Source organism: Siphateles boraxobius, unplaced genomic scaffold (assembly GCF_051911475.1).
Source record: "Siphateles boraxobius isolate OS27281-9 unplaced genomic scaffold, OSU_SipBor_1 389, whole genome shotgun sequence".
NCBI classification, from domain to species: domain Eukaryota; kingdom Metazoa; phylum Chordata; class Actinopteri; order Cypriniformes; family Leuciscidae; genus Siphateles; species Siphateles boraxobius.
In genome coordinates this window covers 69,104-91,200 of record NW_027509018.1, presented here as the reverse complement: position 1 = coordinate 91,200, position 22,097 = coordinate 69,104, and the positions used below count along the sequence as shown (strand labels likewise).

At 40.1% G+C, this 22,097-nt stretch overlaps 50 non-coding genes across 50 annotated transcripts; all 50 read left to right on the top strand.

Annotated features, from left to right (window-relative positions):
- The first annotated feature begins 99 nt into the window (after positions 1-99).
- LOC143703592 (5S ribosomal RNA) lies at positions 100-218 on the top strand. The gene has a single exon (XR_013191194.1). It is a non-coding gene; the product is annotated as a 5S ribosomal RNA (ribosomal RNA).
- A 162-nt stretch (positions 219-380) lies between these two features.
- Positions 381-499, top strand: LOC143703591 (5S ribosomal RNA). Its single transcript, XR_013191193.1, has one exon. It is a non-coding gene; the product is annotated as a 5S ribosomal RNA (ribosomal RNA).
- A 560-nt stretch (positions 500-1,059) lies between these two features.
- On the top strand, positions 1,060-1,178 carry LOC143703590 (5S ribosomal RNA). The gene has a single exon (XR_013191192.1). It is a non-coding gene; the product is annotated as a 5S ribosomal RNA (ribosomal RNA).
- Positions 1,179-1,340: 162 nt separating this feature from the next.
- LOC143703589 (5S ribosomal RNA) lies at positions 1,341-1,459 on the top strand. The gene has a single exon (XR_013191191.1). It is a non-coding gene; the product is annotated as a 5S ribosomal RNA (ribosomal RNA).
- A 363-nt stretch (positions 1,460-1,822) lies between these two features.
- Positions 1,823-1,941, top strand: LOC143703587 (5S ribosomal RNA). Its single transcript, XR_013191189.1, has one exon. It is a non-coding gene; the product is annotated as a 5S ribosomal RNA (ribosomal RNA).
- Positions 1,942-2,311: 370 nt separating this feature from the next.
- On the top strand, positions 2,312-2,430 carry LOC143703586 (5S ribosomal RNA). Its single transcript, XR_013191188.1, has one exon. It is a non-coding gene; the product is annotated as a 5S ribosomal RNA (ribosomal RNA).
- A 162-nt stretch (positions 2,431-2,592) lies between these two features.
- On the top strand, positions 2,593-2,711 carry LOC143703584 (5S ribosomal RNA). Its single transcript, XR_013191187.1, has one exon. It is a non-coding gene; the product is annotated as a 5S ribosomal RNA (ribosomal RNA).
- A 363-nt stretch (positions 2,712-3,074) lies between these two features.
- On the top strand, positions 3,075-3,193 carry LOC143703583 (5S ribosomal RNA). Its single transcript, XR_013191186.1, has one exon. It is a non-coding gene; the product is annotated as a 5S ribosomal RNA (ribosomal RNA).
- Positions 3,194-3,564: 371 nt separating this feature from the next.
- On the top strand, positions 3,565-3,683 carry LOC143703582 (5S ribosomal RNA). Its single transcript, XR_013191185.1, has one exon. It is a non-coding gene; the product is annotated as a 5S ribosomal RNA (ribosomal RNA).
- A 162-nt stretch (positions 3,684-3,845) lies between these two features.
- Positions 3,846-3,964, top strand: LOC143703815 (5S ribosomal RNA). Its single transcript, XR_013191408.1, has one exon. It is a non-coding gene; the product is annotated as a 5S ribosomal RNA (ribosomal RNA).
- Positions 3,965-4,334: 370 nt separating this feature from the next.
- LOC143703581 (5S ribosomal RNA) lies at positions 4,335-4,453 on the top strand. Its single transcript, XR_013191184.1, has one exon. It is a non-coding gene; the product is annotated as a 5S ribosomal RNA (ribosomal RNA).
- A 371-nt stretch (positions 4,454-4,824) lies between these two features.
- LOC143703580 (5S ribosomal RNA) lies at positions 4,825-4,943 on the top strand. Its single transcript, XR_013191183.1, has one exon. It is a non-coding gene; the product is annotated as a 5S ribosomal RNA (ribosomal RNA).
- A 162-nt stretch (positions 4,944-5,105) lies between these two features.
- Positions 5,106-5,224, top strand: LOC143703579 (5S ribosomal RNA). Its single transcript, XR_013191182.1, has one exon. It is a non-coding gene; the product is annotated as a 5S ribosomal RNA (ribosomal RNA).
- A 560-nt stretch (positions 5,225-5,784) lies between these two features.
- LOC143703578 (5S ribosomal RNA) lies at positions 5,785-5,903 on the top strand. Its single transcript, XR_013191181.1, has one exon. It is a non-coding gene; the product is annotated as a 5S ribosomal RNA (ribosomal RNA).
- Positions 5,904-6,274: 371 nt separating this feature from the next.
- On the top strand, positions 6,275-6,393 carry LOC143703577 (5S ribosomal RNA). Its single transcript, XR_013191180.1, has one exon. It is a non-coding gene; the product is annotated as a 5S ribosomal RNA (ribosomal RNA).
- Positions 6,394-6,555: 162 nt separating this feature from the next.
- Positions 6,556-6,674, top strand: LOC143703814 (5S ribosomal RNA). The gene has a single exon (XR_013191407.1). It is a non-coding gene; the product is annotated as a 5S ribosomal RNA (ribosomal RNA).
- A 370-nt stretch (positions 6,675-7,044) lies between these two features.
- LOC143703575 (5S ribosomal RNA) lies at positions 7,045-7,163 on the top strand. The gene has a single exon (XR_013191178.1). It is a non-coding gene; the product is annotated as a 5S ribosomal RNA (ribosomal RNA).
- A 371-nt stretch (positions 7,164-7,534) lies between these two features.
- Positions 7,535-7,653, top strand: LOC143703574 (5S ribosomal RNA). Its single transcript, XR_013191177.1, has one exon. It is a non-coding gene; the product is annotated as a 5S ribosomal RNA (ribosomal RNA).
- Positions 7,654-7,815: 162 nt separating this feature from the next.
- Positions 7,816-7,934, top strand: LOC143703813 (5S ribosomal RNA). Its single transcript, XR_013191406.1, has one exon. It is a non-coding gene; the product is annotated as a 5S ribosomal RNA (ribosomal RNA).
- Positions 7,935-8,303: 369 nt separating this feature from the next.
- Positions 8,304-8,422, top strand: LOC143703573 (5S ribosomal RNA). Its single transcript, XR_013191176.1, has one exon. It is a non-coding gene; the product is annotated as a 5S ribosomal RNA (ribosomal RNA).
- Positions 8,423-8,793: 371 nt separating this feature from the next.
- LOC143703572 (5S ribosomal RNA) lies at positions 8,794-8,912 on the top strand. The gene has a single exon (XR_013191175.1). It is a non-coding gene; the product is annotated as a 5S ribosomal RNA (ribosomal RNA).
- Positions 8,913-9,074: 162 nt separating this feature from the next.
- Positions 9,075-9,193, top strand: LOC143703812 (5S ribosomal RNA). Its single transcript, XR_013191405.1, has one exon. It is a non-coding gene; the product is annotated as a 5S ribosomal RNA (ribosomal RNA).
- Positions 9,194-9,563: 370 nt separating this feature from the next.
- On the top strand, positions 9,564-9,682 carry LOC143703571 (5S ribosomal RNA). The gene has a single exon (XR_013191174.1). It is a non-coding gene; the product is annotated as a 5S ribosomal RNA (ribosomal RNA).
- A 371-nt stretch (positions 9,683-10,053) lies between these two features.
- Positions 10,054-10,172, top strand: LOC143703568 (5S ribosomal RNA). Its single transcript, XR_013191172.1, has one exon. It is a non-coding gene; the product is annotated as a 5S ribosomal RNA (ribosomal RNA).
- Positions 10,173-10,334: 162 nt separating this feature from the next.
- LOC143703567 (5S ribosomal RNA) lies at positions 10,335-10,453 on the top strand. The gene has a single exon (XR_013191171.1). It is a non-coding gene; the product is annotated as a 5S ribosomal RNA (ribosomal RNA).
- A 363-nt stretch (positions 10,454-10,816) lies between these two features.
- Positions 10,817-10,935, top strand: LOC143703566 (5S ribosomal RNA). The gene has a single exon (XR_013191170.1). It is a non-coding gene; the product is annotated as a 5S ribosomal RNA (ribosomal RNA).
- Positions 10,936-11,306: 371 nt separating this feature from the next.
- LOC143703565 (5S ribosomal RNA) lies at positions 11,307-11,425 on the top strand. Its single transcript, XR_013191169.1, has one exon. It is a non-coding gene; the product is annotated as a 5S ribosomal RNA (ribosomal RNA).
- Positions 11,426-11,587: 162 nt separating this feature from the next.
- LOC143703811 (5S ribosomal RNA) lies at positions 11,588-11,706 on the top strand. The gene has a single exon (XR_013191404.1). It is a non-coding gene; the product is annotated as a 5S ribosomal RNA (ribosomal RNA).
- Positions 11,707-12,076: 370 nt separating this feature from the next.
- Positions 12,077-12,195, top strand: LOC143703564 (5S ribosomal RNA). Its single transcript, XR_013191168.1, has one exon. It is a non-coding gene; the product is annotated as a 5S ribosomal RNA (ribosomal RNA).
- Positions 12,196-12,566: 371 nt separating this feature from the next.
- On the top strand, positions 12,567-12,685 carry LOC143703562 (5S ribosomal RNA). Its single transcript, XR_013191166.1, has one exon. It is a non-coding gene; the product is annotated as a 5S ribosomal RNA (ribosomal RNA).
- A 162-nt stretch (positions 12,686-12,847) lies between these two features.
- On the top strand, positions 12,848-12,966 carry LOC143703561 (5S ribosomal RNA). Its single transcript, XR_013191165.1, has one exon. It is a non-coding gene; the product is annotated as a 5S ribosomal RNA (ribosomal RNA).
- Positions 12,967-13,526: 560 nt separating this feature from the next.
- On the top strand, positions 13,527-13,645 carry LOC143703560 (5S ribosomal RNA). Its single transcript, XR_013191164.1, has one exon. It is a non-coding gene; the product is annotated as a 5S ribosomal RNA (ribosomal RNA).
- A 371-nt stretch (positions 13,646-14,016) lies between these two features.
- LOC143703559 (5S ribosomal RNA) lies at positions 14,017-14,135 on the top strand. Its single transcript, XR_013191163.1, has one exon. It is a non-coding gene; the product is annotated as a 5S ribosomal RNA (ribosomal RNA).
- A 162-nt stretch (positions 14,136-14,297) lies between these two features.
- LOC143703810 (5S ribosomal RNA) lies at positions 14,298-14,416 on the top strand. The gene has a single exon (XR_013191403.1). It is a non-coding gene; the product is annotated as a 5S ribosomal RNA (ribosomal RNA).
- A 369-nt stretch (positions 14,417-14,785) lies between these two features.
- Positions 14,786-14,904, top strand: LOC143703558 (5S ribosomal RNA). The gene has a single exon (XR_013191162.1). It is a non-coding gene; the product is annotated as a 5S ribosomal RNA (ribosomal RNA).
- A 371-nt stretch (positions 14,905-15,275) lies between these two features.
- Positions 15,276-15,394, top strand: LOC143703557 (5S ribosomal RNA). The gene has a single exon (XR_013191161.1). It is a non-coding gene; the product is annotated as a 5S ribosomal RNA (ribosomal RNA).
- Positions 15,395-15,556: 162 nt separating this feature from the next.
- Positions 15,557-15,675, top strand: LOC143703808 (5S ribosomal RNA). Its single transcript, XR_013191402.1, has one exon. It is a non-coding gene; the product is annotated as a 5S ribosomal RNA (ribosomal RNA).
- A 370-nt stretch (positions 15,676-16,045) lies between these two features.
- On the top strand, positions 16,046-16,164 carry LOC143703556 (5S ribosomal RNA). The gene has a single exon (XR_013191160.1). It is a non-coding gene; the product is annotated as a 5S ribosomal RNA (ribosomal RNA).
- Positions 16,165-16,534: 370 nt separating this feature from the next.
- LOC143703555 (5S ribosomal RNA) lies at positions 16,535-16,653 on the top strand. Its single transcript, XR_013191159.1, has one exon. It is a non-coding gene; the product is annotated as a 5S ribosomal RNA (ribosomal RNA).
- Positions 16,654-16,815: 162 nt separating this feature from the next.
- LOC143703554 (5S ribosomal RNA) lies at positions 16,816-16,934 on the top strand. Its single transcript, XR_013191158.1, has one exon. It is a non-coding gene; the product is annotated as a 5S ribosomal RNA (ribosomal RNA).
- A 560-nt stretch (positions 16,935-17,494) lies between these two features.
- Positions 17,495-17,613, top strand: LOC143703552 (5S ribosomal RNA). Its single transcript, XR_013191157.1, has one exon. It is a non-coding gene; the product is annotated as a 5S ribosomal RNA (ribosomal RNA).
- A 362-nt stretch (positions 17,614-17,975) lies between these two features.
- LOC143703550 (5S ribosomal RNA) lies at positions 17,976-18,094 on the top strand. The gene has a single exon (XR_013191155.1). It is a non-coding gene; the product is annotated as a 5S ribosomal RNA (ribosomal RNA).
- Positions 18,095-18,257: 163 nt separating this feature from the next.
- LOC143703806 (5S ribosomal RNA) lies at positions 18,258-18,376 on the top strand. The gene has a single exon (XR_013191400.1). It is a non-coding gene; the product is annotated as a 5S ribosomal RNA (ribosomal RNA).
- A 370-nt stretch (positions 18,377-18,746) lies between these two features.
- On the top strand, positions 18,747-18,865 carry LOC143703549 (5S ribosomal RNA). The gene has a single exon (XR_013191154.1). It is a non-coding gene; the product is annotated as a 5S ribosomal RNA (ribosomal RNA).
- Positions 18,866-19,236: 371 nt separating this feature from the next.
- Positions 19,237-19,355, top strand: LOC143703548 (5S ribosomal RNA). Its single transcript, XR_013191153.1, has one exon. It is a non-coding gene; the product is annotated as a 5S ribosomal RNA (ribosomal RNA).
- A 372-nt stretch (positions 19,356-19,727) lies between these two features.
- Positions 19,728-19,846, top strand: LOC143703547 (5S ribosomal RNA). The gene has a single exon (XR_013191152.1). It is a non-coding gene; the product is annotated as a 5S ribosomal RNA (ribosomal RNA).
- A 372-nt stretch (positions 19,847-20,218) lies between these two features.
- Positions 20,219-20,337, top strand: LOC143703546 (5S ribosomal RNA). The gene has a single exon (XR_013191150.1). It is a non-coding gene; the product is annotated as a 5S ribosomal RNA (ribosomal RNA).
- Positions 20,338-20,499: 162 nt separating this feature from the next.
- Positions 20,500-20,618, top strand: LOC143703545 (5S ribosomal RNA). Its single transcript, XR_013191149.1, has one exon. It is a non-coding gene; the product is annotated as a 5S ribosomal RNA (ribosomal RNA).
- A 560-nt stretch (positions 20,619-21,178) lies between these two features.
- On the top strand, positions 21,179-21,297 carry LOC143703544 (5S ribosomal RNA). The gene has a single exon (XR_013191148.1). It is a non-coding gene; the product is annotated as a 5S ribosomal RNA (ribosomal RNA).
- A 162-nt stretch (positions 21,298-21,459) lies between these two features.
- LOC143703543 (5S ribosomal RNA) lies at positions 21,460-21,578 on the top strand. The gene has a single exon (XR_013191147.1). It is a non-coding gene; the product is annotated as a 5S ribosomal RNA (ribosomal RNA).
- Positions 21,579-22,097: the final 519 nt, after the last annotated feature.

Here is a 22,097-nt window from a genome sequence, read left to right as displayed (position 1 = left end):
AGAAAGCATGAAAGAGCTTGAGTTTTTTCAAAAGTTGTTCTTAGTTTTCTTCACTAATGGTCTAACCTTTTAAATAGCCCAATTTTGGCAGCAGTTTTAGCTTACGGCCATACCACCTTGGGCACGCCCGATCTCGTCTGATCTCGGAAGCTAAGCAGGGTCGGGCCTGGTTAGTACTTGGATGGGAGACCGCCTGGGAATACCAGGTGCTGTAAGCTTTTAAAAAAAAAAAAAAGAGTGCCTGAGCTTCAAAAAGCCTTAAAAAGTCTCTGAGATTCTTCAGAAAGCATGAAAGAGTTTGAGTTTTTTCAAAAGTTGTTCTTAGTTTTCTTCACTAATGGTCTAACCTTTTAAATAGCCCAATTTTGGCAGCAGTATTCGCTTACGGCCATACCACCTTGGGCACGCCCGATCTCGTCTGATCTCGGAAGCTAAGCAGGGTCGGGCCTGGTTAGTACTTGGATGGGAGACCGCCTGGGAATACCAGGTGCTGTAAGCTTTTTAAAAAAAAAAAAAGAGTGCCTGAGCTTCAAAAAGCCTTAAAAAGTCTCTGAGATTCTTCAGAAAGCATGAAAGAGTTTGAGTTTTTTCAAAAGTTCTTCTTAGTCTTCTTCACTAATGGTCTAAGCTTTTAAATAAGGCCTGGTTAGTACTTGGATGGGAGGCCGCATGGGAATACTGGGTGTTGTAAGCTTTTTTAAGAAAAAAAAAAAGAGTGCCTGAGCTTCAAAAAGCCTTAAAAAGTCTCTGAGATTCTTCAGAAAGCATGAAAGAGTTTGAGTTTTTTCAAAAGTTCTTCTTAGTCTTCTTCACTAATGGTCTAAGCTTTTAAATAAGGCCTGGTTAGTACTTGGATGGGAGGCCGCATGGGAATACTAGGTGTTGTAAGCTTTTTTAAGAAAAAAAAAAAAGAGTCCCTGAGCTTCTTCAAAAAGCCTTAAAAAGTCTCTGAGATTCTTCAGAAAGCATGAAAGAGCTTGAGTTTTTTCAAAAGTTGTTCTTAGTTTTCTTCACTAATGGTCTAACCTTTTAAATAGCCCAATTTTGGCAGCAGTTTTAGCTTACGGCCATACCACCTTGGGCACGCCCGATCTCGTCTGATCTCGGAAGCTAAGCAGGGTCGGGCCTGGTTAGTACTTGGATGGGAGACCGCCTGGGAATACCAGGTGCTGTAAGCTTTTAAAAAAAAAAAAAAGAGTGCCTGAGCTTCAAAAAGCCTTAAAAAGTCTCTGAGATTCTTCAGAAAGCATGAAAGAGTTTGAGTTTTTTCAAAAGTTGTTCTTAGTTTTCTTCACTAATGGTCTAACCTTTTAAATAGCCCAATTTTGGCAGCAGTATTCGCTTACGGCCATACCACCTTGGGCACGCCCGATCTCGTCTGATCTCGGAAGCTAAGCAGGGTCGGGCCTGGTTAGTACTTGGATGGGAGACCGCCTGGGAATACCAGGTGCTGTAAGCTTTTTAAAAAAAAAAAAAGAGTGCCTGAGCTTCAAAAAGCCTTAAAAAGTCTCTGAGATTCTTCAGAAAGCATGAAAGAGTTTGAGTTTTTTCAAAAGTTCTTCTTAGTCTTCTTCACTAATGGTCTAAGCTTTTAAATAAGGCCTGGTTAGTACTTGGATGGGAGGCCGCATGGGAATACTAGGTGTTGTAAAAATTTTTAAGAAAAAAAAAAAAGAGTCCCTGAGCTTCTTCAAAAAGCCTTAAAAAGTCTCTGAGATTCTTCAGAAAGCATGAAAGAGCTTGAGTTTTTTCAAAAGTTGTTCTTAGTTTTCTTCACTAATGGTCTAACCTTTTAAATAGCCCAATTTTGGCAGCAGTTTTAGCTTACGGCCATACCACCTTGGGCACGCCCGATCTCGTCTGATCTCGGAAGCTAAGCAGGGTCGGGCCTGGTTAGTACTTGGATGGGAGACCGCCTGGGAATACCAGGTGCTGTAAGCTTTTAAAAAAAAAAAAAAAAAAAAAGAGTGCCTGAGCTTCAAAAAGCCTTAAAAAGTCTCTGAGATTCTTCAGAAAGCATGAAAGAGTTTGAGTTTTTTCAAAAGTTCTTCTTAGTCTTCTTCACTAATGGTCTAAGCTTTTAAATAAGGCCTGGTTAGTACTTGGATGGGAGGCCGCATGGGAATACTAGGTGTTGTAAGCTTTTTTAAGAAAAAAAAAAAAGAGTCCCTGAGCTTCTTCAAAAAGCCTTAAAAAGTCTCTGAGATTCTTCAGAAAGCATGAAAGAGCTTGAGTTTTTTCAAAAGTTGTTCTTAGTTTTCTTCACTAATGGTCTAACCTTTTAAATAGCCCAATTTTGGCAGCAGTTTTAGCTTACGGCCATACCACCTTGGGCACGCCCGATCTCGTCTGATCTCGGAAGCTAAGCAGGGTCGGGCCTGGTTAGTACTTGGATGGGAGACCGCCTGGGAATACCAGGTGCTGTAAGCTTTTAAAAAAAAAAAAAAGAGTGCCTGAGCTTCAAAAAGCCTTAAAAAGTCTCTGAGATTCTTCAGAAAGCATGAAAGAGTTTGAGTTTTTTCAAAAGTTGTTCTTAGTTTTCTTCACTAATGGTCTAACCTTTTAAATAGCCCAATTTTGGCAGCAGTATTCGCTTACGGCCATACCACCTTGGGCACGCCCGATCTCGTCTGATCTCGGAAGCTAAGCAGGGTCGGGCCTGGTTAGTACTTGGATGGGAGACCGCCTGGGAATACCAGGTGCTGTAAGCTTTTTAAAAAAAAAAAAAGAGTGCCTGAGCTTCAAAAAGCCTTAAAAAGTCTCTGAGATTCTTCAGAAAGCATGAAAGAGTTTGAGTTTTTTCAAAAGTTCTTCTTAGTCTTCTTCACTAATGGTCTAAGCTTTTAAATAAGGCCTGGTTAGTACTTGGATGGGAGGCCGCATGGGAATACTAGGTGTTGTAAAAATTTTTAAGAAAAAAAAAAAAGAGTCCCTGAGCTTCTTCAAAAAGCCTTAAAAAGTCTCTGAGATTCTTCAGAAAGCATGAAAGAGCTTGAGTTTTTTCAAAAGTTGTTCTTAGTTTTCTTCACTAATGGTCTAACCTTTTAAATAGCCCAATTTTGGCAGCAGTTTTAGCTTACGGCCATACCACCTTGGGCACGCCCGATCTCGTCTGATCTCGGAAGCTAAGCAGGGTCGGGCCTGGTTAGTACTTGGATGGGAGACCGCCTGGGAATACCAGGTGCTGTAAGCTTTTAAAAAAAAAAAAAAAAAAAAAAGAGTGCCTGAGCTTCAAAAAGCCTTAAAAAGTCTCTGAGATTCTTCAGAAAGCATGAAAGAGTTTGAGTTTTTTCAAAAGTTCTTCTTAGTCTTCTTCACTAATGGTCTAAGCTTTTAAATAAGGCCTGGTTAGTACTTGGATGGGAGGCCGCATGGGAATACTAGGTGTTGTAAGCTTTTTTAAGAAAAAAAAAAAAGAGTCCCTGAGCTTCTTCAAAAAGCCTTAAAAAGTCTCTGAGATTCTTCAGAAAGCATGAAAGAGCTTGAGTTTTTTCAAAAGTTGTTCTTAGTTTTCTTCACTAATGGTCTAACCTTTTAAATAGCCCAATTTTGGCAGCAGTTTTAGCTTACGGCCATACCACCTTGGGCACGCCCGATCTCGTCTGATCTCGGAAGCTAAGCAGGGTCGGGCCTGGTTAGTACTTGGATGGGAGACCGCCTGGGAATACCAGGTGCTGTAAGCTTTTAAAAAAAAAAAAAAGAGTGCCTGAGCTTCAAAAAGCCTTAAAAAGTCTCTGAGATTCTTCAGAAAGCATGAAAGAGTTTGAGTTTTTTCAAAAGTTGTTCTTAGTTTTCTTCACTAATGGTCTAACCTTTTAAATAGCCCAATTTTGGCAGCAGTATTCGCTTACGGCCATACCACCTTGGGCACGCCCGATCTCGTCTGATCTCGGAAGCTAAGCAGGGTCGGGACTGGTTAGTACTTGGATGGGAGACCGCCTGGGAATACCAGGTGCTGTAAGCTTTTAAAAAAAAAAAAAAAAAAAAAAGAGTGCCTGAGCTTCAAAAAGCCTTAAAAAGTCTCTGAGATTCTTCAGAAAGCATGAAAGAGTTTGAGTTTTTTCAAAAGTTCTTCTTAGTCTTCTTCACTAATGGTCTAAGCTTTTAAATAAGGCCTGGTTAGTACTTGGATGGGAGGCCGCATGGGAATACTAGGTGTTGTAAAAATTTTTAAGAAAAAAGAAAAGAGTCCCTGAGCTTCTTCAAAAAGCCTTAAAAAGTCTCTGAGATTCTTCAGAAAGCATGAAAGAGCTTGAGTTTTTTCAAAAGTTGTTCTTAGTTTTCTTCACTAATGGTCTAACCTTTTAAATAGCCCAATTTTGGCAGCAGTTTTAGCTTACGGCCATACCACCTTGGGCACGCCCGATCTCGTCTGATCTCGGAAGCTAAGCAGGGTCGGGCCTGGTTAGTACTTGGATGGGAGACCGCCTGGGAATACCAGGTGCTGTAAGCTTTTAAAAAAAAAAAAAAAAAAAAAAGAGTGCCTGAGCTTCAAAAAGCCTTAAAAAGTCTCTGAGATTCTTCAGAAAGCATGAAAGAGTTTGAGTTTTTTCAAAAGTTCTTCTTAGTCTTCTTCACTAATGGTCTAAGCTTTTAAATAAGGCCTGGTTAGTACTTGGATGGGAGGCCGCATGGGAATACTAGGTGTTGTAAGCTTTTTTAAGAAAAAAAAAAAAGAGTCCCTGAGCTTCTTCAAAAAGCCTTAAAAAGTCTCTGAGATTCTTCAGAAAGCATGAAAGAGCTTGAGTTTTTTCAAAAGTTGTTCTTAGTTTTCTTCACTAATGGTCTAACCTTTTAAATAGCCCAATTTTGGCAGCAGTTTTAGCTTACGGCCATACCACCTTGGGCACGCCCGATCTCGTCTGATCTCGGAAGCTAAGCAGGGTCGGGCCTGGTTAGTACTTGGATGGGAGACCGCCTGGGAATACCAGGTGCTGTAAGCTTTTAAAAAAAAAAAAAAGAGTGCCTGAGCTTCAAAAAGCCTTAAAAAGTCTCTGAGATTCTTCAGAAAGCATGAAAGAGTTTGAGTTTTTTCAAAAGTTGTTCTTAGTTTTCTTCACTAATGGTCTAACCTTTTAAATAGCCCAATTTTGGCAGCAGTATTCGCTTACGGCCATACCACCTTGGGCACGCCCGATCTCGTCTGATCTCGGAAGCTAAGCAGGGTCGGGCCTGGTTAGTACTTGGATGGGAGACCGCCTGGGAATACCAGGTGCTGTAAGCTTTTTAAAAAAAAAAAAAGAGTGCCTGAGCTTCAAAAAGCCTTAAAAAGTCTCTGAGATTCTTCAGAAAGCATGAAAGAGTTTGAGTTTTTTCAAAAGTTCTTCTTAGTCTTCTTCACTAATGGTCTAAGCTTTTAAATAAGGCCTGGTTAGTACTTGGATGGGAGGCCGCATGGGAATACTGGGTGTTGTAAGCTTTTTTAAGAAAAAAAAAAAGAGTGCCTGAGCTTCAAAAAGCCTTAAAAAGTCTCTGAGATTCTTCAGAAAGCATGAAAGAGTTTGAGTTTTTTCAAAAGTTCTTCTTAGTCTTCTTCACTAATGGTCTAAGCTTTTAAATAAGGCCTGGTTAGTACTTGGATGGGAGGCCGCATGGGAATACTAGGTGTTGTAAGCTTTTTTAAGAAAAAAAAAAAAGAGTCCCTGAGCTTCTTCAAAAAGCCTTAAAAAGTCTCTGAGATTCTTCAGAAAGCATGAAAGAGCTTGAGTTTTTTCAAAAGTTGTTCTTAGTTTTCTTCACTAATGGTCTAACCTTTTAAATAGCCCAATTTTGGCAGCAGTTTTAGCTTACGGCCATACCACCTTGGGCACGCCCGATCTCGTCTGATCTCGGAAGCTAAGCAGGGTCGGGCCTGGTTAGTACTTGGATGGGAGACCGCCTGGGAATACCAGGTGCTGTAAGCTTTTAAAAAAAAAAAAAAAAAAAAAAGAGTGCCTGAGCTTCAAAAAGCCTTAAAAAGTCTCTGAGATTCTTCAGAAAGCATGAAAGAGTTTGAGTTTTTTCAAAAGTTCTTCTTAGTCTTCTTCACTAATGGTCTAAGCTTTTAAATAAGGCCTGGTTAGTACTTGGATGGGAGGCCGCATGGGAATACTAGGTGTTGTAAGCTTTTTTAAGAAAAAAAAAAAAGAGTCCCTGAGCTTCTTCAAAAAGCCTTAAAAAGTCTCTGAGATTCTTCAGAAAGCATGAAAGAGCTTGAGTTTTTTCAAAAGTTGTTCTTAGTTTTCTTCACTAATGGTCTAACCTTTTAAATAGCCCAATTTTGGCAGCAGTTTTAGCTTACGGCCATACCACCTTGGGCACGCCCGATCTCGTCTGATCTCGGAAGCTAAGCAGGGTCGGGCCTGGTTAGTACTTGGATGGGAGACCGCCTGGGAATACCAGGTGCTGTAAGCTTTTAAAAAAAAAAAAAAGAGTGCCTGAGCTTCAAAAAGCCTTAAAAAGTCTCTGAGATTCTTCAGAAAGCATGAAAGAGTTTGAGTTTTTTCAAAAGTTGTTCTTAGTTTTCTTCACTAATGGTCTAACCTTTTAAATAGCCCAATTTTGGCAGCAGTATTCGCTTACGGCCATACCACCTTGGGCACGCCCGATCTCGTCTGATCTCGGAAGCTAAGCAGGGTCGGGACTGGTTAGTACTTGGATGGGAGACCGCCTGGGAATACCAGGTGCTGTAAGCTTTTAAAAAAAAAAAAAAAAAAAAAGAGTGCCTGAGCTTCAAAAAGCCTTAAAAAGTCTCTGAGATTCTTCAGAAAGCATGAAAGAGTTTGAGTTTTTTCAAAAGTTCTTCTTAGTCTTCTTCACTAATGGTCTAAGCTTTTAAATAAGGCCTGGTTAGTACTTGGATGGGAGGCCGCATGGGAATACTAGGTGTTGTAAAAATTTTTAAGAAAAAAAAAAAAGAGTCCCTGAGCTTCTTCAAAAAGCCTTAAAAAGTCTCTGAGATTCTTCAGAAAGCATGAAAGAGCTTGAGTTTTTTCAAAAGTTGTTCTTAGTTTTCTTCACTAATGGTCTAACCTTTTAAATAGCCCAATTTTGGCAGCAGTTTTAGCTTACGGCCATACCACCTTGGGCACGCCCGATCTCGTCTGATCTCGGAAGCTAAGCAGGGTCGGGCCTGGTTAGTACTTGGATGGGAGACCGCCTGGGAATACCAGGTGCTGTAAGCTTTTAAAAAAAAAAAAAAAAAAAAAAGAGTGCCTGAGCTTCAAAAAGCCTTAAAAAGTCTCTGAGATTCTTCAGAAAGCATGAAAGAGTTTGAGTTTTTTCAAAAGTTCTTCTTAGTCTTCTTCACTAATGGTCTAAGCTTTTAAATAAGGCCTGGTTAGTACTTGGATGGGAGGCCGCATGGGAATACTAGGTGTTGTAAGCTTTTTTAAGAAAAAAAAAAAAGAGTCCCTGAGCTTCTTCAAAAAGCCTTAAAAAGTCTCTGAGATTCTTCAGAAAGCATGAAAGAGCTTGAGTTTTTTCAAAAGTTGTTCTTAGTTTTCTTCACTAATGGTCTAACCTTTTAAATAGCCCAATTTTGGCAGCAGTTTTAGCTTACGGCCATACCACCTTGGGCACGCCCGATCTCGTCTGATCTCGGAAGCTAAGCAGGGTCGGGCCTGGTTAGTACTTGGATGGGAGACCGCCTGGGAATACCAGGTGCTGTAAGCTTTTAAAAAAAAAAAAAAGAGTGCCTGAGCTTCAAAAAGCCTTAAAAAGTCTCTGAGATTCTTCAGAAAGCATGAAAGAGTTTGAGTTTTTTCAAAAGTTGTTCTTAGTTTTCTTCACTAATGGTCTAACCTTTTAAATAGCCCAATTTTGGCAGCAGTATTCGCTTACGGCCATACCACCTTGGGCACGCCCGATCTCGTCTGATCTCGGAAGCTAAGCAGGGTCGGGACTGGTTAGTACTTGGATGGGAGACCGCCTGGGAATACCAGGTGCTGTAAGCTTTTAAAAAAAAAAAAAAAAAAAAAGAGTGCCTGAGCTTCAAAAAGCCTTAAAAAGTCTCTGAGATTCTTCAGAAAGCATGAAAGAGTTTGAGTTTTTTCAAAAGTTCTTCTTAGTCTTCTTCACTAATGGTCTAAGCTTTTAAATAAGGCCTGGTTAGTACTTGGATGGGAGGCCGCATGGGAATACTAGGTGTTGTAAAAATTTTTAAGAAAAAAAAAAAGAGTCCCTGAGCTTCTTCAAAAAGCCTTAAAAAGTCTCTGAGATTCTTCAGAAAGCATGAAAGAGCTTGAGTTTTTTCAAAAGTTGTTCTTAGTTTTCTTCACTAATGGTCTAACCTTTTAAATAGCCCAATTTTGGCAGCAGTTTTAGCTTACGGCCATACCACCTTGGGCACGCCCGATCTCGTCTGATCTCGGAAGCTAAGCAGGGTCGGGCCTGGTTAGTACTTGGATGGGAGACCGCCTGGGAATACCAGGTGCTGTAAGCTTTTAAAAAAAAAAAAAAAAAAAAAAGAGTGCCTGAGCTTCAAAAAGCCTTAAAAAGTCTCTGAGATTCTTCAGAAAGCATGAAAGAGTTTGAGTTTTTTCAAAAGTTCTTCTTAGTCTTCTTCACTAATGGTCTAAGCTTTTAAATAAGGCCTGGTTAGTACTTGGATGGGAGGCCGCATGGGAATACTAGGTGTTGTAAGCTTTTTTAAGAAAAAAAAAAAAGAGTCCCTGAGCTTCTTCAAAAAGCCTTAAAAAGTCTCTGAGATTCTTCAGAAAGCATGAAAGAGCTTGAGTTTTTTCAAAAGTTGTTCTTAGTTTTCTTCACTAATGGTCTAACCTTTTAAATAGCCCAATTTTGGCAGCAGTTTTAGCTTACGGCCATACCACCTTGGGCACGCCCGATCTCGTCTGATCTCGGAAGCTAAGCAGGGTCGGGCCTGGTTAGTACTTGGATGGGAGACCGCCTGGGAATACCAGGTGCTGTAAGCTTTTAAAAAAAAAAAAAAGAGTGCCTGAGCTTCAAAAAGCCTTAAAAAGTCTCTGAGATTCTTCAGAAAGCATGAAAGAGTTTGAGTTTTTTCAAAAGTTGTTCTTAGTTTTCTTCACTAATGGTCTAACCTTTTAAATAGCCCAATTTTGGCAGCAGTATTCGCTTACGGCCATACCACCTTGGGCACGCCCGATCTCGTCTGATCTCGGAAGCTAAGCAGGGTCGGGACTGGTTAGTACTTGGATGGGAGACCGCCTGGGAATACCAGGTGCTGTAAGCTTTTAAAAAAAAAAAAAAAAAAAAAAGAGTGCCTGAGCTTCAAAAAGCCTTAAAAAGTCTCTGAGATTCTTCAGAAAGCATGAAAGAGTTTGAGTTTTTTCAAAAGTTCTTCTTAGTCTTCTTCACTAATGGTCTAAGCTTTTAAATAAGGCCTGGTTAGTACTTGGATGGGAGGCCGCATGGGAATACTAGGTGTTGTAAAAATTTTTAAGAAAAAAAAAAAGAGTCCCTGAGCTTCTTCAAAAAGCCTTAAAAAGTCTCTGAGATTCTTCAGAAAGCATGAAAGAGCTTGAGTTTTTTCAAAAGTTGTTCTTAGTTTTCTTCACTAATGGTCTAACCTTTTAAATAGCCCAATTTTGGCAGCAGTTTTAGCTTACGGCCATACCACCTTGGGCACGCCCGATCTCGTCTGATCTCGGAAGCTAAGCAGGGTCGGGCCTGGTTAGTACTTGGATGGGAGACCGCCTGGGAATACCAGGTGCTGTAAGCTTTTAAAAAAAAAAAAAAAAAAAAAAGAGTGCCTGAGCTTCAAAAAGCCTTAAAAAGTCTCTGAGATTCTTCAGAAAGCATGAAAGAGTTTGAGTTTTTTCAAAAGTTCTTCTTAGTCTTCTTCACTAATGGTCTAAGCTTTTAAATAAGGCCTGGTTAGTACTTGGATGGGAGGCCGCATGGGAATACTAGGTGTTGTAAGCTTTTTTAAGAAAAAAAAAAAAGAGTCCCTGAGCTTCTTCAAAAAGCCTTAAAAAGTCTCTGAGATTCTTCAGAAAGCATGAAAGAGCTTGAGTTTTTTCAAAAGTTGTTCTTAGTTTTCTTCACTAATGGTCTAACCTTTTAAATAGCCCAATTTTGGCAGCAGTTTTAGCTTACGGCCATACCACCTTGGGCACGCCCGATCTCGTCTGATCTCGGAAGCTAAGCAGGGTCGGGCCTGGTTAGTACTTGGATGGGAGACCGCCTGGGAATACCAGGTGCTGTAAGCTTTTAAAAAAAAAAAAAAGAGTGCCTGAGCTTCAAAAAGCCTTAAAAAGTCTCTGAGATTCTTCAGAAAGCATGAAAGAGTTTGAGTTTTTTCAAAAGTTGTTCTTAGTTTTCTTCACTAATGGTCTAACCTTTTAAATAGCCCAATTTTGGCAGCAGTATTCGCTTACGGCCATACCACCTTGGGCACGCCCGATCTCGTCTGATCTCGGAAGCTAAGCAGGGTCGGGCCTGGTTAGTACTTGGATGGGAGACCGCCTGGGAATACCAGGTGCTGTAAGCTTTTTAAAAAAAAAAAAAGAGTGCCTGAGCTTCAAAAAGCCTTAAAAAGTCTCTGAGATTCTTCAGAAAGCATGAAAGAGTTTGAGTTTTTTCAAAAGTTCTTCTTAGTCTTCTTCACTAATGGTCTAAGCTTTTAAATAAGGCCTGGTTAGTACTTGGATGGGAGGCCGCATGGGAATACTAGGTGTTGTAAAAATTTTTAAGAAAAAAAAAAAAGAGTCCCTGAGCTTCTTCAAAAAGCCTTAAAAAGTCTCTGAGATTCTTCAGAAAGCATGAAAGAGCTTGAGTTTTTTCAAAAGTTGTTCTTAGTTTTCTTCACTAATGGTCTAACCTTTTAAATAGCCCAATTTTGGCAGCAGTTTTAGCTTACGGCCATACCACCTTGGGCACGCCCGATCTCGTCTGATCTCGGAAGCTAAGCAGGGTCGGGCCTGGTTAGTACTTGGATGGGAGACCGCCTGGGAATACCAGGTGCTGTAAGCTTTTAAAAAAAAAAAAAAAAAAAAAAGAGTGCCTGAGCTTCAAAAAGCCTTAAAAAGTCTCTGAGATTCTTCAGAAAGCATGAAAGAGTTTGAGTTTTTTCAAAAGTTCTTCTTAGTCTTCTTCACTAATGGTCTAAGCTTTTAAATAAGGCCTGGTTAGTACTTGGATGGGAGGCCGCATGGGAATACTAGGTGTTGTAAGCTTTTTTAAGAAAAAAAAAAAAGAGTCCCTGAGCTTCTTCAAAAAGCCTTAAAAAGTCTCTGAGATTCTTCAGAAAGCATGAAAGAGCTTGAGTTTTTTCAAAAGTTGTTCTTAGTTTTCTTCACTAATGGTCTAACCTTTTAAATAGCCCAATTTTGGCAGCAGTTTTAGCTTACGGCCATACCACCTTGGGCACGCCCGATCTCGTCTGATCTCGGAAGCTAAGCAGGGTCGGGCCTGGTTAGTACTTGGATGGGAGACCGCCTGGGAATACCAGGTGCTGTAAGCTTTTAAAAAAAAAAAAAAGAGTGCCTGAGCTTCAAAAAGCCTTAAAAAGTCTCTGAGATTCTTCAGAAAGCATGAAAGAGTTTGAGTTTTTTCAAAAGTTGTTCTTAGTTTTCTTCACTAATGGTCTAACCTTTTAAATAGCCCAATTTTGGCAGCAGTATTCGCTTACGGCCATACCACCTTGGGCACGCCCGATCTCGTCTGATCTCGGAAGCTAAGCAGGGTCGGGACTGGTTAGTACTTGGATGGGAGACCGCCTGGGAATACCAGGTGCTGTAAGCTTTTAAAAAAAAAAAAAAAAAAAAAAGAGTGCCTGAGCTTCAAAAAGCCTTAAAAAGTCTCTGAGATTCTTCAGAAAGCATGAAAGAGTTTGAGTTTTTTCAAAAGTTCTTCTTAGTCTTCTTCACTAATGGTCTAAGCTTTTAAATAAGGCCTGGTTAGTACTTGGATGGGAGGCCGCATGGGAATACTAGGTGTTGTAAAAATTTTTAAGAAAAAAGAAAAGAGTCCCTGAGCTTCTTCAAAAAGCCTTAAAAAGTCTCTGAGATTCTTCAGAAAGCATGAAAGAGCTTGAGTTTTTTCAAAAGTTGTTCTTAGTTTTCTTCACTAATGGTCTAACCTTTTAAATAGCCCAATTTTGGCAGCAGTTTTAGCTTACGGCCATACCACCTTGGGCACGCCCGATCTCGTCTGATCTCGGAAGCTAAGCAGGGTCGGGCCTGGTTAGTACTTGGATGGGAGACCGCCTGGGAATACCAGGTGCTGTAAGCTTTTAAAAAAAAAAAAAAAAAAAAAAGAGTGCCTGAGCTTCAAAAAGCCTTAAAAAGTCTCTGAGATTCTTCAGAAAGCATGAAAGAGTTTGAGTTTTTTCAAAAGTTCTTCTTAGTCTTCTTCACTAATGGTCTAAGCTTTTAAATAAGGCCTGGTTAGTACTTGGATGGGAGGCCGCATGGGAATACTAGGTGTTGTAAGCTTTTTTAAGAAAAAAAAAAAAGAGTCCCTGAGCTTCTTCAAAAAGCCTTAAAAAGTCTCTGAGATTCTTCAGAAAGCATGAAAGAGCTTGAGTTTTTTCAAAAGTTGTTCTTAGTTTTCTTCACTAATGGTCTAACCTTTTAAATAGCCCAATTTTGGCAGCAGTTTTAGCTTACGGCCATACCACCTTGGGCACGCCCGATCTCGTCTGATCTCGGAAGCTAAGCAGGGTCGGGCCTGGTTAGTACTTGGATGGGAGACCGCCTGGGAATACCAGGTGCTGTAAGCTTTTAAAAAAAAAAAAAAGAGTGCCTGAGCTTCAAAAAGCCTTAAAAAGTCTCTGAGATTCTTCAGAAAGCATGAAAGAGTTTGAGTTTTTTCAAAAGTTGTTCTTAGTTTTCTTCACTAATGGTCTAACCTTTTAAATAGCCCAATTTTGGCAGCAGTATTCGCTTACGGCCATACCACCTTGGGCACGCCCGATCTCGTCTGATCTCGGAAGCTAAGCAGGGTCGGGCCTGGTTAGTACTTGGATGGGAGACCGCCTGGGAATACCAGGTGCTGTAAGCTTTTTAAAAAAAAAAAAAGAGTGCCTGAGCTTCAAAAAGCCTTAAAAAGTCTCTGAGATTCTTCAGAAAGCATGAAAGAGTTTGAGTTTTTTCAAAAGTTCTTCTTAGTCTTCTTCACTAATGGTCTAAGCTTTTAAATAAGGCCTGGTTAGTACTTGGATGGGAGGCCGCATGGGAATACTGGGTGTTGTAAGCTTTTTTAAGAAAAAAAAAAAGAGTGCCTGAGCTTCAAAAAGCCTTAAAAAGTCTCTGAGATTCTTCAGAAAGCATGAAAGAGTTTGAGTTTTTTCAAAAGTTCTTCTTAGTCTTCTTCACTAATGGTCTAAGCTTTTAAATAAGGCCTGGTTAGTACTTGGATGGGAGGCCGCATGGGAATACTAGGTGTTGTAAGCTTTTTTAAGAAAAAAAAAAAAGAGTCCCTGAGCTTCTTCAAAAAGCCTTAAAAAGTCTCTGAGATTCTTCAGAAAGCATGAAAGAGCTTGAGTTTTTTCAAAAGTTGTTCTTAGTTTTCTTCACTAATGGTCTAACCTTTTAAATAGCCCAATTTTGGCAGCAGTTTTAGCTTACGGCCATACCACCTTGGGCACGCCCGATCTCGTCTGATCTCGGAAGCTAAGCAGGGTCGGGCCTGGTTAGTACTTGGATGGGAGACCGCCTGGGAATACCAGGTGCTGTAAGCTTTTAAAAAAAAAAAAAAAAAAAAAAGAGTGCCTGAGCTTCAAAAAGCCTTAAAAAGTCTCTGAGATTCTTCAGAAAGCATGAAAGAGTTTGAGTTTTTTCAAAAGTTCTTCTTAGTCTTCTTCACTAATGGTCTAAGCTTTTAAATAAGGCCTGGTTAGTACTTGGATGGGAGGCCGCATGGGAATACTAGGTGTTGTAAGCTTTTTTAAGAAAAAAAAAAAAGAGTCCCTGAGCTTCTTCAAAAAGCCTTAAAAAGTCTCTGAGATTCTTCAGAAAGCATGAAAGAGCTTGAGTTTTTTCAAAAGTTGTTCTTAGTTTTCTTCACTAATGGTCTAACCTTTTAAATAGCCCAATTTTGGCAGCAGTTTTAGCTTACGGCCATACCACCTTGGGCACGCCCGATCTCGTCTGATCTCGGAAGCTAAGCAGGGTCGGGCCTGGTTAGTACTTGGATGGGAGACCGCCTGGGAATACCAGGTGCTGTAAGCTTTTAAAAAAAAAAAAAAGAGTGCCTGAGCTTCAAAAAGCCTTAAAAAGTCTCTGAGATTCTTCAGAAAGCATGAAAGAGTTTGAGTTTTTTCAAAAGTTGTTCTTAGTTTTCTTCACTAATGGTCTAACCTTTTAAATAGCCCAATTTTGGCAGCAGTATTCGCTTACGGCCATACCACCTTGGGCACGCCCGATCTCGTCTGATCTCGGAAGCTAAGCAGGGTCGGGACTGGTTAGTACTTGGATGGGAGACCGCCTGGGAATACCAGGTGCTGTAAGCTTTTAAAAAAAAAAAAAAAAAAAAGAGTGCCTGAGCTTCAAAAAGCCTTAAAAAGTCTCTGAGATTCTTCAGAAAGCATGAAAGAGTTTGAGTTTTTTCAAAAGTTCTTCTTAGTCTTCTTCACTAATGGTCTAAGCTTTTAAATAAGGCCTGGTTAGTACTTGGATGGGAGGCCGCATGGGAATACTAGGTGTTGTAAAAATTTTTAAGAAAAAAAAAAAAGAGTCCCTGAGCTTCTTCAAAAAGCCTTAAAAAGTCTCTGAGATTCTTCAGAAAGCATGAAAGAGCTTGAGTTTTTTCAAAAGTTGTTCTTAGTTTTCTTCACTAATGGTCTAACCTTTTAAATAGCCCAATTTTGGCAGCAGTTTTAGCTTACGGCCATACCACCTTGGGCACGCCCGATCTCGTCTGATCTCGGAAGCTAAGCAGGGTCGGGCCTGGTTAGTACTTGGATGGGAGACCGCCTGGGAATACCAGGTGCTGTAAGCTTTTAAAAAAAAAAAAAAAAAAAAAAGAGTGCCTGAGCTTCAAAAAGCCTTAAAAAGTCTCTGAGATTCTTCAGAAAGCATGAAAGAGTTTGAGTTTTTTCAAAAGTTCTTCTTAGTCTTCTTCACTAATGGTCTAAGCTTTTAAATAAGGCCTGGTTAGTACTTGGATGGGAGGCCGCATGGGAATACTAGGTGTTGTAAGCTTTTTTAAGAAAAAAAAAAAAGAGTCCCTGAGCTTCTTCAAAAAGCCTTAAAAAGTCTCTGAGATTCTTCAGAAAGCATGAAAGAGCTTGAGTTTTTTCAAAAGTTGTTCTTAGTTTTCTTCACTAATGGTCTAACCTTTTAAATAGCCCAATTTTGGCAGCAGTTTTAGCTTACGGCCATACCACCTTGGGCACGCCCGATCTCGTCTGATCTCGGAAGCTAAGCAGGGTCGGGCCTGGTTAGTACTTGGATGGGAGACCGCCTGGGAATACCAGGTGCTGTAAGCTTTTAAAAAAAAAAAAAAGAGTGCCTGAGCTTCAAAAAGCCTTAAAAAGTCTCTGAGATTCTTCAGAAAGCATGAAAGAGTTTGAGTTTTTTCAAAAGTTGTTCTTAGTTTTCTTCACTAATGGTCTAACCTTTTAAATAGCCCAATTTTGGCAGCAGTATTCGCTTACGGCCATACCACCTTGGGCACGCCCGATCTCGTCTGATCTCGGAAGCTAAGCAGGGTCGGGACTGGTTAGTACTTGGATGGGAGACCGCCTGGGAATACCAGGTGCTGTAAGCTTTTAAAAAAAAAAAAAAAAAAAAAAGAGTGCCTGAGCTTCAAAAAGCCTTAAAAAGTCTCTGAGATTCTTCAGAAAGCATGAAAGAGTTTGAGTTTTTTCAAAAGTTCTTCTTAGTCTTCTTCACTAATGGTCTAAGCTTTTAAATAAGGCCTGGTTAGTACTTGGATGGGAGGCCGCATGGGAATACTAGGTGTTGTAAAAATTTTTAAGAAAAAAAAAAAGAGTCCCTGAGCTTCTTCAAAAAGCCTTAAAAAGTCTCTGAGATTCTTCAGAAAGCATGAAAGAGCTTGAGTTTTTTCAAAAGTTGTTCTTAGTTTTCTTCACTAATGGTCTAACCTTTTAAATAGCCCAATTTTGGCAGCAGTTTTAGCTTACGGCCATACCACCTTGGGCACGCCCGATCTCGTCTGATCTCGGAAGCTAAGCAGGGTCGGGCCTGGTTAGTACTTGGATGGGAGACCGCCTGGGAATACCAGGTGCTGTAAGCTTTTAAAAAAAAAAAAAAAAAAAAAGAGTGCCTGAGCTTCAAAAAGCCTTAAAAAGTCTCTGAGATTCTTCAGAAAGCATGAAAGAGTTTGAGTTTTTTCAAAAGTTCTTCTTAGTCTTCTTCACTAATGGTCTAAGCTTTTAAATAAGGCCTGGTTAGTACTTGGATGGGAGGCCGCATGGGAATACTAGGTGTTGTAAGCTTTTTTAAGAAAAAAAAAAAAGAGTCCCTGAGCTTCTTCAAAAAGCCTTAAAAAGTCTCTGAGATTCTTCAGAAAGCATGAAAGAGCTTGAGTTTTTTCAAAAGTTGTTCTTAGTTTTCTTCACTAATGGTCTAACCTTTTAAATAGCCCAATTTTGGCAGCAGTTTTAGCTTACGGCCATACCACCTTGGGCACGCCCGATCTCGTCTGATCTCGGAAGCTAAGCAGGGTCGGGCCTGGTTAGTACTTGGATGGGAGACCGCCTGGGAATACCAGGTGCTGTAAGCTTTTAAAAAAAAAAAAAAGAGTGCCTGAGCTTCAAAAAGCCTTAAAAAGTCTCTGAGATTCTTCAGAAAGCATGAAAGAGTTTGAGTTTTTTCAAAAGTTGTTCTTAGTTTTCTTCACTAATGGTCTAACCTTTTAAATAGCCCAATTTTGGCAGCAGTATTCGCTTACGGCCATACCACCTTGGGCACGCCCGATCTCGTCTGATCTCGGAAGCTAAGCAGGGTCGGGCCTGGTTAGTACTTGGATGGGAGACCGCCTGGGAATACCAGGTGCTGTAAGCTTTTTAAAAAAAAAAAAAGAGTGCCTGAGCTTCAAAAAGCCTTAAAAAGTCTCTGAGATTCTTCAGAAAGCATGAAAGAGTTTGAGTTTTTTCAAAAGTTCTTCTTAGTCTTCTTCACTAATGGTCTAAGCTTTTAAATAAGGCCTGGTTAGTACTTGGATGGGAGGCCGCATGGGAATACTGGGTGTTGTAAGCTTTTTTAAGAAAAAAAAAAAGAGTGCCTGAGCTTCAAAAAGCCTTAAAAAGTCTCTGAGATTCTTCAGAAAGCATGAAAGAGTTTGAGTTTTTTCAAAAGTTCTTCTTAGTCTTCTTCACTAATGGTCTAAGCTTTTAAATAAGGCCTGGTTAGTACTTGGATGGGAGGCCGCATGGGAATACTAGGTGTTGTAAGCTTTTTTAAGAAAAAAAAAAAAGAGTCCCTGAGCTTCTTCAAAAAGCCTTAAAAAGTCTCTGAGATTCTTCAGAAAGCATGAAAGAGCTTGAGTTTTTTCAAAAGTTGTTCTTAGTTTTCTTCACTAATGGTCTAACCTTTTAAATAGCCCAATTTTGGCAGCAGTTTTAGCTTACGGCCATACCACCTTGGGCACGCCCGATCTCGTCTGATCTCGGAAGCTAAGCAGGGTCGGGCCTGGTTAGTACTTGGATGGGAGACCGCCTGGGAATACCAGGTGCTGTAAGCTTTTAAAAAAAAAAAAAGAGTGCCTGAGCTTCAAAAAGCCTTAAAAAGTCTCTGAGATTCTTCAGAAAGCATGAAAGAGTTTGAGTTTTTTCAAAAGTTCTTCTTAGTCTTCTTCACTAATGGTCTAAGCTTTTAAATAAGGCCTGGTTAGTACTTGGATGGGAGGCCGCATGGGAATACTAGGTGTTGTAAGCTTTTTTAAGAAAAAAAAAAAAGAGTCCCTGAGCTTCTTCAAAAAGCCTTAAAAAGTCTCTGAGATTCTTCAGAAAGCATGAAAGAGCTTGAGTTTTTTCAAAAGTTGTTCTTAGTTTTCTTCACTAATGGTCTAACCTTTTAAATAGCCCAATTTTGGCAGCAGTTTTAGCTTACGGCCATACCACCTTGGGCACGCCCGATCTCGTCTGATCTCGGAAGCTAAGCAGGGTCGGGCCTGGTTAGTACTTGGATGGGAGACCGCCTGGGAATACCAGGTGCTGTAAGCTTTTAAAAAAAAAAAAAAAGAGTGCCTGAGCTTCAAAAAGCCTTAAAAAGTCTCTGAGATTCTTCAGAAAGCATGAAAGAGTTTGAGTTTTTTCAAAAGTTGTTCTTAGTTTTCTTCACTAATGGTCTAACCTTTTAAATAGCCCAATTTTGGCAGCAGTATTCGCTTACGGCCATACCACCTTGGGCACGCCCGATCTCGTCTGATCTCGGAAGCTAAGCAGGGTCGGGACTGGTTAGTACTTGGATGGGAGACCGCCTGGGAATACCAGGTGCTGTAAGCTTTTAAAAAAAAAAAAAAAAAAAAAAGAGTGCCTGAGCTTCAAAAAGCCTTAAAAAGTCTCTGAGATTCTTCAGAAAGCATGAAAGAGTTTGAGTTTTTTCAAAAGTTCTTCTTAGTCTTCTTCACTAATGGTCTAAGCTTTTAAATAAGGCCTGGTTAGTACTTGGATGGGAGGCCGCATGGGAATACTAGGTGTTGTAAAAATTTTTAAGAAAAAAGAAAAGAGTCCCTGAGCTTCTTCAAAAAGCCTTAAAAAGTCTCTGAGATTCTTCAGAAAGCATGAAAGAGCTTGAGTTTTTTCAAAAGTTGTTCTTAGTTTTCTTCACTAATGGTCTAACCTTTTAAATAGCCCAATTTTGGCAGCAGTTTTAGCTTACGGCCATACCACCTTGGGCACGCCCGATCTCGTCTGATCTCGGAAGCTAAGCAGGGTCGGGCCTGGTTAGTACTTGGATGGGAGACCGCCTGGGAATACCAGGTGCTGTAAGCTTTTAAAAAAAAAAAAAAAAAAAAAAGAGTGCCTGAGCTTCAAAAAGCCTTAAAAAGTCTCTGAGATTCTTCAGAAAGCATGAAAGAGTTTGAGTTTTTTCAAAAGTTCTTCTTAGTCTTCTTCACTAATGGTCTAAGCTTTTAAATAAGGCCTGGTTAGTACTTGGATGGGAGGCCGCATGGGAATACTAGGTGTTGTAAGCTTTTTTAAGAAAAAAAAAAAAGAGTCCCTGAGCTTCTTCAAAAAGCCTTAAAAAGTCTCTGAGATTCTTCAGAAAGCATGAAAGAGCTTGAGTTTTTTCAAAAGTTGTTCTTAGTTTTCTTCACTAATGGTCTAACCTTTTAAATAGCCCAATTTTGGCAGCAGTTTTAGCTTACGGCCATACCACCTTGGGCACGCCCGATCTCGTCTGATCTCGGAAGCTAAGCAGGGTCGGGCCTGGTTAGTACTTGGATGGGAGACCGCCTGGGAATACCAGGTGCTGTAAGCTTTTAAAAAAAAAAAAAAAAAAAAAAAGAGTGCCTGAGCTTCAAAAAGCCTTAAAAAGTCTCTGAGATTCTTCAGAAAGCATGAAAGAGTTTGAGTTTTTTCAAAAGTTCTTCTTAGTCTTCTTCACTAATGGTCTAAGCTTTTAAATAAGGCCTGGTTAGTACTTGGATGGGAGGCCGCATGGGAATACTAGGTGTTGTAAGCTTTTTTAAGAAAAAAAAAAAAGAGTCCCTGAGCTTCTTCAAAAAGCCTTAAAAAGTCTCTGAGATTCTTCAGAAAGCATGAAAGAGCTTGAGTTTTTTCAAAAGTTGTTCTTAGTTTTCTTCACAAATGGTCTAACCTTTTAAATAGCCCAATTTTGGCAGCAGTTTTAGCTTACGGCCATACCACCTTGGGCACGCCCGATCTCGTCTGATCTCGGAAGCTAAGCAGGGTCGGGCCTGGTTAGTACTTGGATGGGAGACCGCCTGGGAATACCAGGTGCTGTAAGCTTTTAAAAAAAAAAAAAAAAAAAAAAAGAGTGCCTGAGCTTCAAAAAGCCTTAAAAAGTCTCTGAGATTCTTCAGAAAGCATGAAAGAGTTTGAGTTTTTTCAAAAGTTCTTCTTAGTCTTCTTCACTAATGGTCTAAGCTTTTAAATAAGGCCTGGTTAGTACTTGGATGGGAGGCCGCATGGGAATACTAGGTGTTGTAAGCTTTTTTAAGAAAAAAAAAAAAGAGTCCCTGAGCTTCTTCAAAAAGCCTTAAAAAGTCTCTGAGATTCTTCAGAAAGCATGAAAGAGCTTGAGTTTTTTCAAAAGTTGTTCTTAGTTTTCTTCACTAATGGTCTAACCTTTTAAATAGCCCAATTTTGGCAGCAGTTTTAGCTTACGGCCATACCACCTTGGGCACGCCCGATCTCGTCTGATCTCGGAAGCTAAGCAGGGTCGGGCCTGGTTAGTACTTGGATGGGAGACCGCCTGGGAATACCAGGTGCTGTAAGCTTTTAAAAAAAAAAAAAAGAGTGCCTGAGCTTCAAAAAGCCTTAAAAAGTCTCTGAGATTCTTCAGAAAGCATGAAAGAGTTTGAGTTTTTTCAAAAGTTGTTCTTAGTTTTCTTCACTAATGGTCTAACCTTTTAAATAGCCCAATTTTGGCAGCAGTATTCGCTTACGGCCATACCACCTTGGGCACGCCCGATCTCGTCTGATCTCGGAAGCTAAGCAGGGTCGGGCCTGGTTAGTACTTGGATGGGAGACCGCCTGGGAATACCAGGTGCTGTAAGCTTTTTAAAAAAAAAAAAAGAGTGCCTGAGCTTCAAAAAGCCTTAAAAAGTCTCTGAGATTCTTCAGAAAGCATGAAAGAGTTTGAGTTTTTTCAAAAGTTCTTCTTAGTCTTCTTCACTAATGGTCTAAGCTTTTAAATAAGGCCTGGTTAGTACTTGGATGGGAGGCCGCATGGGAATACTGGGTGTTGTAAGCTTTTTTAAGAAAAAAAAAAAGAGTGCCTGAGCTTCAAAAAGCCTTAAAAAGTCTCTGAGATTCTTCAGAAAGCATGAAAGAGTTTGAGTTTTTTCAAAAGTTCTTCTTAGTCTTCTTCACTAATGGTCTAAGCTTTTAAATAAGGCCTGGTTAGTACTTGGATGGGAGGCCGCATGGGAATACTAGGTGTTGTAAGCTTTTTTAAGAAAAAAAAAAAAGAGTCCCTGAGCTTCTTCAAAAAGCCTTAAAAAGTCTCTGAGATTCTTCAGAAAGCATGAAAGAGCTTGAGTTTTTTCAAAAGTTGTTCTTAGTTTTCTTCACTAATGGTCTAACCTTTTAAATAGCCCAATTTTGGCAGCAGTTTTAGCTTACGGCCATACCACCTTGGGCACGCCCGATCTCGTCTGATCTCGGAAGCTAAGCAGGGTCGGGCCTGGTTAGTACTTGGATGGGAGACCGCCTGGGAATACCAGGTGCTGTAAGCTTTTAAAAAAAAAAAAAAGAGTGCCTGAGCTTCAAAAAGCCTTAAAAAGTCTCTGAGATTCTTCAGAAAGCATGAAAGAGTTTGAGTTTTTTCAAAAGTTGTTCTTAGTTTTCTTCACTAATGGTCTAACCTTTTAAATAGCCCAATTTTGGCAGCAGTATTCGCTTACGGCCATACCACCTTGGGCACGCCCGATCTCGTCTGATCTCGGAAGCTAAGCAGGGTCGGGCCTGGTTAGTACTTGGATGGGAGACCGCCTGGGAATACCAGGTGCTGTAAGCTTTTTAAAAAAAAAAAAAAGAGTGCCTGAGCTTCAAAAAGCCTTAAAAAGTCTCTGAGATTCTTCAGAAAGCATGAAAGAGTTTGAGTTTTTTCAAAAGTTCTTCTTAGTCTTCTTCACTAATGGTCTAAGCTTTTAAATAAGGCCTGGTTAGTACTTGGATGGGAGGCCGCATGGGAATACTGGGTGTTGTAAGCTTTTTTTAGACCATTAGTGAAGAAAACTAAGAACAACTTTTGAAAAAACTCAAGCTCTTTCATGCTTTCTGAAGAATCTCAGAGACTTTTTAAGGCTTTTTGAAGAAGCTCAGGGACTCTTTTCTTTTTTCTTAAAAATTTTTACAACACCTAGTATTCCCATGCGGCCTCCCATCCAAGTACTAACCAGGCCTTATTTAAAAGCTTAGACCATTAGTGAAGAAGACTAAGAAGAACTTTTGAAAAAACTCAAACTCTTTCATGCTTTCTGAAGAATCTCAGAAAGCATGAAGTCTCTGAGATTCTTCAGAAAGCATGAAAGAG